The sequence below is a fragment of the Bidens hawaiensis genome, unplaced genomic scaffold (assembly GCF_021521415.1).
Source record: "Bidens hawaiensis isolate Kalapana, Puna unplaced genomic scaffold, B.hawaiensis_p1.1 tig00054759_1, whole genome shotgun sequence".
Lineage (NCBI taxonomy): Eukaryota > Viridiplantae > Streptophyta > Magnoliopsida > Asterales > Asteraceae > Bidens > Bidens hawaiensis.
The window spans coordinates 86,273-99,139 of NW_027499854.1; the positions used below are offsets into that span (position 1 = coordinate 86,273).

At 43.3% G+C, this 12,867-nt stretch overlaps 1 pseudogene; it reads left to right on the forward strand.

The window, feature by feature from the left end:
• Positions 1-284: 284 nt before the first annotated feature.
• LOC143600679 (mavicyanin pseudogene) lies at positions 285-1,376 on the forward strand (annotated as a pseudogene).
• The last annotated feature ends 11,491 nt before the right edge of the window (positions 1,377-12,867 follow it).

Genomic DNA, 12,867 nt, shown 5'->3' on the forward strand with positions numbered 1-12,867 from the left:
TGTATTATGTATAATAATGGCTTATGCATGGGGGTTTGTACATGTTGCATTGGTAGTTGTACATTTACTTACAACCTGAAAAGGCAAAGATTTGGTGAAAGTGAGTGAGAAGGGCATGCTGTGCACAAGAAGTTCACTTTCAACCAAATGCATAAAGTACTAACAACTCATGTTGATAACATGATAATGGTATGGTTTTGCTTCACATAAATAATTCATCAAACCTCAAGTGCCAGTGTGTAACGATGTTGAAGACAAGAATGATGTTTCGTTTGATGTTAATAATGATAATCGAAGGTGTCTTTATGGAGACGGTGATGGGTGCGGTGTATAACGTGGGTGGCTCTGAAGGTTGGACGATTCTTGTTGGTTCAAGTTACGCAAGTTGGACATCATCAAAGAGTTTTCGTGTCGGTGACACTCTTCGTAAGTATAGTTTTGTTTATAACTTATAAACTCATATAAAAGTTTCTTCATGTAAAAGTAAGGGTGTGTATGAAACTGAAAAAACTCAACCAAAACAAAACCGGCCTTTTGGTTTATGTTTTTGTATAAACCAAGCTTTTGGTTCGGTTTCGGTTCGGTATTGTATGTGATTGAAATTGAACCTAACCGAATTTTTGGATTTTCATTTTTTCAGTTTGAATGTCATGTAATACATAAGAATATAATAAATTGTGTAATCCAAATATTTTTGGTTAATTTCTAAATAATTAATTAATCATTTATTAACAAAAAGATGTATGCCTAAAGTTTTAGATCCAAATTTATTATTTTGGACCAAGCTATTTTCGGTCAACCTTTGAAGCTAAAATTGAAAAATGGAAACCAAATGTCAAAAAAGAACAAAAACAATGAAACCAAACGGTTTTCAAAAACTCAAAACCAAATTTTCGGTTTTTGATTCGGTTGAGCCCAAAACCGACTCATACACATCCCAATGTAAACCAATAAAGATATAATAATGATTGTGACGATACGTTGGCGTTGTGTGTAAAGGTTTGTAATGACATGCAGTGTTCCAATATAACCCAACCGACCACGACGTGATGCAAGTGAACCAGCGTGGTTTCCGATCATGCAATATGACCGCACCGTGGAAAACTTTCAAAACCGGTAACGACTTGTTTATTATTAGGGCACCCGGGCATTACTATTTCATTTGCAGCTTTCCAAGTCACTGTGAAGCTGGCCAAAAGCTTGATGTTAGAGTCCTTAAAAAGAATTATAATGTAACCACCACCACACATGCAAATGTTAGCTCACCGGTGCCACCAAAAATGGTTGCAACACTTGCAACCAACCCTACTTGTTTGCTTAGAAGCATTGTTGGTTTGTCAACAATTTATGCTGCAATGTGGGTTGGGTTGTTATAGTTTATGTTGTTTTAAAGTTTAATGTAGTTTTTGTTTGTGATATATGATGTGTTGTTGGTAAGTATTTAATGGAACGATAAATCTTAAGATGTATCACTTTTTTTTTTCTTGTGGCTAACTCATGCCCCGCCCCACTAATTATACCTCTAAGTTAACACTTTTTTCTATCACAGGACTCAAACTCTCAACCCTTTGAGGATGAACACCAATATACATACACTTTGATATTACTAGAATAAAAGTCCTTTCGTTTTTCGGTGAGAAGTTCGTTTATGCTTGTTCGTTTGAAAAGTAAACGAACATGAACAAGGAATTTCGTTTGATTAAGTAAATGAGCGAACATGAACTAAGGTCATGTTCATTCGAATGCGTTTGTGAACGTTCGTTAATATTTGTTCATTTAATGTTTTAATATTGTTTAATGACTTTATTAACAACAATTTTTTCACCTAAAATCCTCCTGACCTTGCAAGTGCAAGGATTTGAATCCGCCATCATACTTTTGAAATGACAAACACCATACCACTAGGTCGTGAGCACTACTAATATAATTACACTTCTTTAAAGTGATTATACCTCTATAAATGATTTTGAATCCATGAATAGTAAAATTTGGGTTTTCATTATGTAAATGATGAACTACGAGTCTTATGGTTGTTTGATGAAATGCTTCAACTATGAATGCCATAAATTTTGAGTGCTTTACATGCTAGAAGTGGTTGTTAGATGAACTATGTACCAAACGGGTCATTTTGGGTATATATAATAATATGAGTTTAGTTTATGAACTAATTGATTTTTTGTTGGTAAATTGTGCTAAATGTAGTATAAGATACATATTAAAATGAAATGAAGGTCATATGAGTTGATTAAAATAATCCTTATGTGTTAAAAGTGAAAAATTCATGTTATTAGATGATTAGATGGTTCACATGCTATGAGTTTGACTTTAAGAAAGTCAAAGGGTTGCTAGAAAAACTCATACAATTAATCCTACGGGCCAATGTAAGTAAATCTATACACACGACATAATTAAAATTGTTATTATTAAAATGTGTTATAAGTTAATTCTCGTGCAAAGGAGTGATGAAGTTGATATGGGTATTACACTATTATGGAGTTATTGACTTGGTATCAAAGTAAGTTACTATCCAAAGTAGCTTATATGTATAAGTGTTAATGCTTCTAACTTGTAGGTTAAATTAGTTGGAGAACTACTAATTGGCTATTTAAAGGTGAGTGTTTCGAATAAAAGAGTATTTAGGATTTTGGATAAGTTGCAAGTGAAACAGAGGTTAACAGGTTAGATTTCTAATAAGTGCACATTTCATGTGCAATTTTCACATGCACTGTTTGTGAGAAATTTTCGTGTGCAATCTTCATGTGCACTATTTGTGTGTCCTTTTTGTGCGCATATTATCTCACCTGTGCTATTATACTAATGTTCACTTTTTGTAATGGTGCATATGTAAGACTTCGTAGCGACGAATTCTCGTGCTACGACTTTAGATCAGTGGATAGTGAATGATGAAACATTAGTAAGTAATATGAAAATGGATAAATTATGTTTAACGAAGTTGAAGTTGAAGATTATAATCAAATCTATAGAAGCTTTTGAGCAAGATATGCGAGGAATCAATGTTGCCTAAGTAATATTAGTTCACAAACAATGATGTAGATGATGATCAAGCACTCGAGATGGTTCAAGAACACACATTTACAAATTGAAAATTTACTACTATATATTTGTAAAGTTGTGTATTAAGTGTTGTATATAGTTTAAAAGTACATACCATAGCAGATGTTAGAGTAGACAATAGTTGTTGAAACATATATATGTTGTGGTTTTAAAAGAAAAAAATAGGGGACCAAATTTTACCCAATTAAGCATATATTATAAAGTCGTTTTAAAATTTAAGATATTACGTTTCAAATTATACTTTCTTTTAGTGGAATGATTATCGAAGAGAGTTCTTTGTAAAATATTGAAGAAACACTAAGTGACCCCGACAGAGGCGAAGGTAACTGGCGTGAAGAGGCCAGTTTCATCGGGTCCATCTCCGCCTGTCAGGGCTTTCAAGATCAAGAAAACCAGTAAGTGCACTTTTTTTTGTACCTTTTCCGCATTTCTTTCCGCTTTTGTTTTTAATATCTTAAGGTTTTTCTTTGTGCAGAAGTAGACTTATCTGTTTTTTGAGGGGAGTGGTGCGGGAGGAGTTGGTTCAGGACCCACGACGATAGGTTTGGTCAACCTATCCGAGGCGATGACCAGGCGGCTGCGCCTGTTTCTGTTGCTTCTACTGTTGAAGCAACTGTTCCGGTTATGACGTCGTCTGTCATGGTTGCTGTGCCGACGATGGCGTCCACTTTCGTTGCTGCGTTGAGCAGTTCAACTTCTTCGTCAGCCGTCAGTGCCATATTTACCACGTCATTCACCGGACCGGCGGTGACTTTTTCCATGAGCTCATCTGCGATGAGCTCATCTGTAGTGACTGCAATGGTTATGAGTTCATCTCAAATGAGTTCATCTCCCATGGTCTCTACCTCTGTGACTTCTACGGTGTCACATTCGGCGTCAACAACTACTTCGTCCTTGGCCGGTTCTTCAGGTATGTTTAGAGTTGGGACCTCTAGACTTACCTCTGTTGATGAGGGGGTCCGATCTTTGCCTCCTTCCCATCTCCTTGACCTCTTGGATGGATATCCTTTAGGTTCGGGTGATGGGTTTAGCGGCTATAGGCCCGTTATCGACCCTACAGGTGCGTGGGGTTACTTTGGCCTGTTATCCATCCTTGTCATTTTTTCCTAACTGTTCTCTGTTTTTGCAGTTTCGGATTCCAATGAGCTTTATGCTCCAAGGTGGAATATCCGCCGAGGAACAACTCTCAGGACGGCTGCAGACTGCGTCGATTGGACGCGCCATGCTGCTCCAAGTGGTGCATTGGGGGAGGCAATGGTTAGCTACCAGGAAGGCAGGTTGTCCACCGAGCTCCGAATTCTACTTGCCCGGATGCAGCCCCGTGTCGAATTACTTTGTCGTGAAAATGATAAGTTAAGGACTGCGCGTAGCTTGGAGGGATCTCAGGTGCGATCACTGAGGGAAGAGAACAAGAAGCTTGCCGCCGCCGTCACTGACAGAGAAAAAGGCCTTCAAGGACCTTGAGGCCGAAATGCAAGCTAGGCATGAGGCCCGTTCCAAGGCTTCTCAAGCTGTTAACGAACAGCTTAGGTTGGCCAAGGAAACTGCGCGTAATGCGACTGAAAGGGCCACAAAAGCTGAAGCTGTTTCTGAGTCTCTACGCACTGAGAATGAGGAACTGAAAGCTAAACTGGAGAAGCTTCAGCAGGCTCATGAGGTTTTGGCTTTGGAGGACGCCAAGAAGCTACAAGAGCTCTTGGATCAGAGGGGTGTGCTTGATCGCACTGAGCGCAAGCTTAAAGGCGTTGAGGAAGCTACTGCCAAGGAGGTGTTGCTTGCCAACCTTAATAAGAATGAGGCCGAACGCGCACAGCGATCAAGCTCAAGCTACCCTTCAAGAGTCCTTGTCCAATAACGATTGGCTTCTACGAGAAGCGTTGCCGCAGGTACGCATAGCTCAATTATTCTTTGCTTTTTGCTCTTTTTGCTTTTTATACTTAGAAAAGTTTTTTTTTGTAGGTTGTGCATCGGATTTTCGCGAACACATCCTATGACGATGCCATGAGTGCAGCCCTCAACGCTTCCCATGAGGATGGAGAGAAAGTTGGTTTCTTGCTTGGCTAGGGATTTGCAGAGAAAGGCATCTCGCCCTCCAGATTTCCTCTACACGATGTTGATACTGAGGCTGCCTATGACCAAGCTGTGAACCAATATGCTGCTTTCTCTCATCCGGTCGTGGAGAAGGTGAATGAAGTTGCTGCTAGCTGATGACGGGCTAGCTGTTCTCAAAGCTTTCCTTGAACAGCCGCAGCCAACTGATGGTGCGGGTTCAAGTGGGTTTGGAGGGAGTGGTCCTGAAGCCTGAATCTTGAGATTCCTCCTAGCCGTTAGGATAGATTTGCATTTTTTGTAGGCGGGTAGATACCTAGCCATTTTGTAATGTTTGTATAGCTTTTATCGTAAATATAAATGTTTTATTGATGCCTTGCCTTGTAAACATTATATGATTTGCTCATTCATATTTTAGTTTAACTTAGCAATTTTTCAAGTGTTTTGAATAAGTTAACCTTTCGACGGGTGTCAGATAATAGGTTAATGTTTTGTTTCCTCTATCATGATTGTGCGGGTAGGACCGTCACTTTCACTTAGTATGATGACCAAACTTCATCTATATCTGACCTGCGTGAAGGTTTTCCTCATCTTCCCCTTAGAAATTTTACTGTTTATTTGTGTTTATGCGGGTTGTGCAGCTTTCCACACGCATTGACTTACTTCCTCCCTCACTTATTTATGCGGTGAATACCGGCATATCAGTGTGGTCAGATCATAAGTATAAAGGTAAGGCTATCAGCATCAATGTGATAAGGAGAATCATTTCCATTAGAAGTGGCTCTAGGCCTGTTCCAAGTTTGGAATTGATCTACATGTAGCATCTGCGTAATTTAGCTCCATTCCATGTTCTTGGGATGGGGGTGCCATCGAGCCTTTCGAGCCGGTATGCGCCCTTTCCCAGAATTTCTTTAATAATGTATGGCCCTTCCCAGACCGAGGACAGCTTTCCTGGGCGCTCCTGATTCGAAGCCCTCGTTGTTACGCAGTATGTAGTCTCCGACATTGAAGTTGCAGAGTTTCACCCGCGTGTTGTAGTACCTTTGCATTTGTCGCTTGTAGTTCTCTTCACGTGCTGCGGCTAAGTCTCTGCGCTCTTCGGTCAGCATAAGGTCTAACCGTCTTTCCGCATCATTGTCTTCTGGTTGAGTTATGACTCTTGGTGAGGGTAGACCAATCTCGATTGGAACCATGGCTTCAGTGCCATAGGTGAGGCTGAATGGGGTTTCGCCCGTGCTTGCTTTTTTCAGCGTTCTGTTTGCCCAAAGGACATGTGGAACTTCGTCCACCCAGCCGGATCTATGCTCCAAGAGTCTTTTCTTTATGCCGTCGATGATGCTCTTGTTTGCTCTTTCCACCTCACCATTACCCTGCGGGTGTGCCACTGAGGTAAAGGTGTGGGTGATTTAAAACTCTTTCAGCCACTTTTATAGCTTCTGGTCAGCAAAGTTGGTGCCGTTAATCGCTCACCAAGTTCTGTGGAAGTCCAAATCGACAAATAGTAAATTCCCAAATAAATTTTTTGATATGTTTTGCGGTTGTTTGGGCTAGGGGTTTTGCTTCTATCCACTTGGTGAAGTAGTCGATGGCTACCACTAGGAACTGAACGTTCCCTGCTGCTGTGGGAAATGGGCCTGTAACATCGATGGCCCACTTCTGGAATGGCTATGAAGAAGTGACTGGAACAAGTTCGTTTTTCGGGCGATGCATGTTGGGGTGCGTAGAGCTGGCAGGATCTACATTTTCTGATGTAGGCCAGCGCATCCGTATGCATCCCCGGCCAAAAGTATCCCGCGTTGTTTAGCTTAGCTACAACTGCGCGTGGACCTGCGTGTACTCCACAGATGCTTTCTTGTACTTCCCTTAGGAGGTAATCGGCATCTTGGTCGTCAACGCATCTGAGGAGTGGGCCAAGAAAATTACGCCTGTAAAGTATGTCATCAACAAGTTGATAGTTCAGTTATTTACAGCGTATCTTTCTTGCCTGTGTATTTGACTCTGGTAGTACAACCCGTCGCAAGGTAATTTATGATTTGTGTCATCCATGTTTCCGTGCCGGTTTGGATGACACAAATTTCCTTGTGCGGGACTGATGGTGCTCCAAGAAGTTCAACGCGGATGTCATTTCCCAAGTGGGTGAAGGCTAACGATGCAAGCTTGCTTAGCGCATTCGCATATTTGTTTTCGCTTCGCTTGATGTGCACAACTTTGCAATCGTTGAAATCGCGCATAAGGGTTTTTGCTTGTGCGAGGTACAGGGCCATTGTGTCGTTCACGGCCGTGTACGTCCCGTTTATTTGGTTGGCTACTAGCATGGAATCCACGTCGGCTTCCAAGTTTTTCACCCCCATCTTACGCGCAATTCTTAATCCGGCCAAGAATGCTTCGTACTCCGCTTCGTTATTCGTACTTGGGAAATCCAGCCGAATAGCGTAAGTGTATTCTTGGCCTGATGCGTTAGTTAGTTTCAACCCTGCGCCTGAACCTTCGTTGTTGGCTGCTCCATCAGTCTAGAGTTGCCAGACATCGTTAATGTCTTGTGCTGGAGAGGGTTGAGCCTCTTCCTGGCACTCTTTTTCCCGCGAAGCGGGGACTTCTGCAATAAAGTAGGCCAAGACCTAGCCTTTTATGGCTGGTCTTGGCTTGTACTTTATCGCGTATTCCCCCAACTCAATTGCCCATTTGGCTAGGCGCCCTGACAACTCGGGTTTTCTTAGGACGTTTGTAAGTTTGAAGTTGGTGAAAATGGTGATTGGGTGGCCTTAGAAATATCGTCTTAGCCTGCGTGAAGCCTGTACAAGCGCTAAGACTAATTTTTCCAGGGTGGAGTACCGGGTTTCCACGTCTGTTAAGACGCGGCTTACATAGTAGATGGGCATCTGGATGCCCTTTCGTTCTACTAGTAAGACTGCCTCAGTTGCTCTGTCTGTGGTGGAGAGGTAGAGAATTAATTCCTCCCACACTTCTGGTGCTGTGAGTGTTGGGAGTTCGATCAAGCGTGACCGAATCTCTTGAAAAGCTGCTTCCACTTCTGGTGTCCAGCGGAAGTGCGTTTTCTTCAAACAATTTCTCAATGTTGACACGAATGGGAACGACCTATCCGCATGGTTTGCCAAAAAGCGGTTAAGTGCGACTAGTCGTCCATTCAGTGTCTGAGCCTGTTTGATGGTAGTAGGTGATTCCATTTTCATAATGGCTTCAACCTTTTCAGGGTTCGCTCTGAAGCCATCTTTGGTAACGATGACTCCTAAGAACTTCCCATCTTCCATCCCAAATGAACACTTGCTCGGGTTGAGCTTCATGTTTATTTTTTTGAGCGTGTTGAAAGTTTCTTTGATGTCTTTCAACATCGCCTCTGGCTCGAGGCTTTTGATGACCAAGTCATCCATGTAAACTTCCAAGTTCTTCCCGATTTGGGCATGAAACTCTTTGTCCATCAGGCGTTGGTATGTGGATCCGGCATTCTTTAGTCCGAATGGCATCATTTGGTAACAAAATGTGCCATCGGGCGTCCGAAATGCGGTTTTATCCTGATCGTCAACAGCCATGTGGATTTGATGGTACCTTTTTATACGCATCAAGGAAGCATTTAAGGCGAAACGGTGCTAATGAATCAACGTTAAGGTCAATTTCGGGTAACGGGTAACAATCCTTGGGGCATGCTTTGTTTAGGTCTTTAAAATCTATGCACATGCGCCATTGTTTGTTGGATTTTGGTACCATGACGGGATTTGCAACCCATGTTTGATATTTACTAACGCGTACGATGCCTGCGTCAAGAAGTTCCTTGACTTGGGTTCTACACGCGTTAGCCTGCTCAACACCCATTACGCGACGCTTTTGTATTACCGGCGCAAACGCCGGGTCACACTTGAGCTTATGCTCAGCCTTACTTCGAGGTACACCAGTCATGTCAGCTGGTGTCCACAGCGAAGATGTCAGCATTTTTTTTACAACAAGCGTTTGAGTAAGGTGCATGTGGGATTAGTGATCGTTGGGCCAATGGTAATGGCCTGGTCAGGGTATTTGCCATTGAAGGCCCATTCTTCTGGCTCAGAGGTGGTTGGTTTAGCCATATTTGGTTTGGGTTTAGATGAGACAGATGCGATGCATACCTGGGGAATGCCCGTGATCATAGCGACGCCCCCAGCTGTTGGCCATCCCATCATACCATGGACCGAAGACACCACTGCATTAAATCTTGTCATCCCATCTCTCCCGAAGAGAATGTCGTATGTGTGGTGTGGCTTCCTCATTACAACGAAGTCCACGTCTTCTGTGCGGGAGTACTTCCCGTCCGTGAGAGTGACGGGGAAAGATAGAATTCCCAAGGGGGTGTTTGTGCTGCCGTCAAACCCTTCCATCAAGGCGTAAACTGTTTCTAAGCGTTCTTTGTCTTCGTCGTCTAGTTTGTCGAAGAACTGCCTATACATGACCGTTGATGAAGCGCCATTATCAGCAAGGGTGCGGGAGGTGATGTAGTGCCCCAGCTGGCTTTTGATGACTATAGGGCCTTCTTTGTTGGGCCCCCCGGCACACGCGGGAAGCGCACTTCTGCTTCCTTCCACGCACTTGGCTCTGTTGTTCGTCGTTTCCTTTCTCTGACGTTGCCGTGAACCATGTGAATGCTGATGTCGACGGGCTTCCGTCCATTGCCCTTGTACCGATTGTCCTTTCCTCCCTCCGTTCTTGATTGACGCCACGAGGTGTGTGAGTTTCCCATCTTTGACGAATGTTTCGACGACATCCTTCAAGGATGTGCATTCCTCCGTGGTGTGGCCTTTTGTCCCGTGGAAGTCACAGGATTTGCTCTGATCAGCGTTTTGACGCTGTCGGATTATTGGAGCCTTTGTCCATGGGAGCCTCTCGGTGGCAAATATCTCGGTGACGTTTTTGGTGAGTGGCGTCCATCTGGGATTCCGGTTCGACGACTGCGTGTTGTCCCTTCCGCCTAGGAGAGGGCGAGAGCTGGATGAGGTGTCAAAGTTTACCCTTGACTGCCAAATACCAAGCTTCCTCTTTTTGTTGTGTCGGGCGGTACATACGTTATTTTCTCTTGTTCTCTGAGTGTAGAGGTTTGTGCTCTGGGGAAGATTTCTACCCAGTTGCTTCTCCGTTTCGGCACAGCGTTTAGCTGCCGTCATGATGGCATCCCACGTGGATGGCATGCCGTCTTTACCTGTCAACGTGCGGATGAGCTCTGGGTACTCAGCGCCTTGGATGAAAGCGGCTGCGAACAAGATCTTCGCTAATAGTGCCCAGACTTAGCTTCTTTGAGTTGAAGCGAGTGATGAAGTTTGGCAAAGATTCGTCTTCTTCCCGGATGCAGTTGAGGATCGTCCATTGCTCTTCAGTATATTTTTCTTTGTTGACTGAAGTGCTGCTGAACTTGTGCTGGAAGTCTGCCCAATCGTAGATGTGGTGGACCGGTAGACGATCAAACCACGCTCTGGCTGCCCCCGACGAGCGTCATTTGGAACATGTAACACCATGTGGGTTCCGTCCAATTACTGACGGTTGCCCCCGCTATAAATCTGTTCATGTGATCGTCCAGGTCAGATATGCCTTCGTAAGTGCCTATGTTGGACATCTGTTTGGCACTCTTTTGAGCGATTGCTTCCGCAATGTCCATTGCAAATTTGGACGTTCCCGCATTCGCAACAGTTGGTCTGAAAGTTTTGGAGAAGTCACGTGGGTTTCCCCCCGTGTTCTTTGGTTTGAAAGTTTCTTCAAAATTTCTTCTTGAGTGGAAGTCTGCTTCTTTACGCTTCCCTTTCGCCTTATGACGTGGGTTTGCGTTACTGTCAGATTCTTCCCAATCTTCATCATCCACATACTCGCAATCATTGCTCATGTTGAGCTGTTGTCGAGTGCTTCCGAATTTGTCATTGTCCTGTTGAAGTGAACGTAAACGTTCGTCCAACTCGGGTTGGAATTCTTTCTGACGTGCTTCCGCCCAAGCTTTAACTTGTTCTGGTGTTTGTCGGGGAAGTCTCGTCTGTTGTTTCCCCAACTGGGTATCAATGAATCCCAGGAGAGGATTGTTTACTGCACTTACCCCGGCTTGGGTAACCGGGGTAGTGTTCGTAACAATCGTGTATTCACCGGTGTTCCCCCCAGTAGCTGGGGTTGTGGTTACCGGAGTTTCTTGGTTACCCGGTGGCTTTGGCATCGGAGTAACCTTAACCATCTTTCCAGAAGTTTGAAAAACTGAGAAAAAGAAGAGTAAGTTCTAGCTTAATGCACGGATGGCGCCAATGAAGAAACACTAAGTGACCCCGAAAGATTAAGGATAATCTTAGGGTTAAGTAGATGTTTCCCACGAGGGTTAGATCCGGCAAAGATGGTTATTCTTCTCAACCTGCAAAACAGACACCGTAAGCTCGTCACTGAGAAGGGGGGGTTCCTCCTTGTGACCACCCTCCGGCGTGAGAATCAGACTAGGTTGCTCTGAATATAAGTGTATATAGAGAGAAATAGCTAGAGAGAAGATGATGATTCCGTTCCAAGGTGTTGGAGTATTTATAGCCGAAGGTAGGTTTCCAAGCAGGTACGGCCAGCTGTATATAATATTCCTTTTCCACCAACTATGGGCTACGTTCGTGCCACGATGGGAGTTGGTGGGTAGGCAGCGGCTGATAGTGACATTTTGTACTGGAGCGTGCTCCTCCTCGTACTATTGCCAGTGAGCTGTCACCCTGTGATTGGTTCATGGGTTGCTTTTGTCAGATCTTGTCTATTTGTCCATACCTTGGTAGGTATAGTACAAAAGATCTTCTAGAAGCGTACGGACTGGCTCTTTTGGGCGGGAATATTCCCGCCCTGCTCATTCCTTCTTCAGGTGACATTGCTGAAGTATAAGAGTTAGTGCCTTATGCGTGTAGCCTTAATGTTAGTGCGGGTAGCCTTCCTTCTTGGCTTGTACCCACAGCTGCGGGGACAGGCAGGGTACTGTACCAAGTGAGGCTTTCCTGCGGGGATAGCTGGCTTACTGCGTGTAAGGTCTTCATCTCTGAGCATGGTGGGTCCTGCGGATCCCAGTTGGTCTTTGTGCAGACGTACCTCTTCAAGGTGAGTCTTGCGGGTCCAACTGGGCTTCGCGGGAACCTACCTCTTCAAGTATGTTCTCATATTGGATTGAATTATTGACATCTTAAGGAGGACGAGGGCGATCTAGCTTATGAAGAAGAAAACAATGCTCATATCAAGAAAACGTAAGCATGTTTCCTCATTAGCTAGCTGTTATATATGGTTGATGACCTCTTGATCTAGCATCACCAGATGTTTATCCTCAAAAAAGTGTTGTGTGTTTTGAGTCTAGATGGATTTTAGAAGTAAATTTTAAGGGGACGAGACTAGGTGACCAAACTAGATTTTATATGGTCCCCTACAACATTACTGAGATCTATTAGAAAAAAAAACCACTTTTATGATTTTGTATATAATAAATCTCCTCAAGTTTATTATTCAAATAATCAACCCAAAAAATGATTGTGTGCAAATATGTTGGCCCAGATCACAAAAATTATTGATGAACAAGAGATATGAACAAAACTTTGCTCGACACTTAATGAAAAGAAACTTAAACAACTCATACTAGCATTCATCATATAAATAGACTTATCTTTAGTGAACTCATGAGGCTTGTGTTTATTCAACAAGATAAATGTTGCAACCTTTAGCACGTTATTTATAAGGTGCTTGTTTTTTCCTCTCTCAAAGCACATGATTTCAAATGCAATC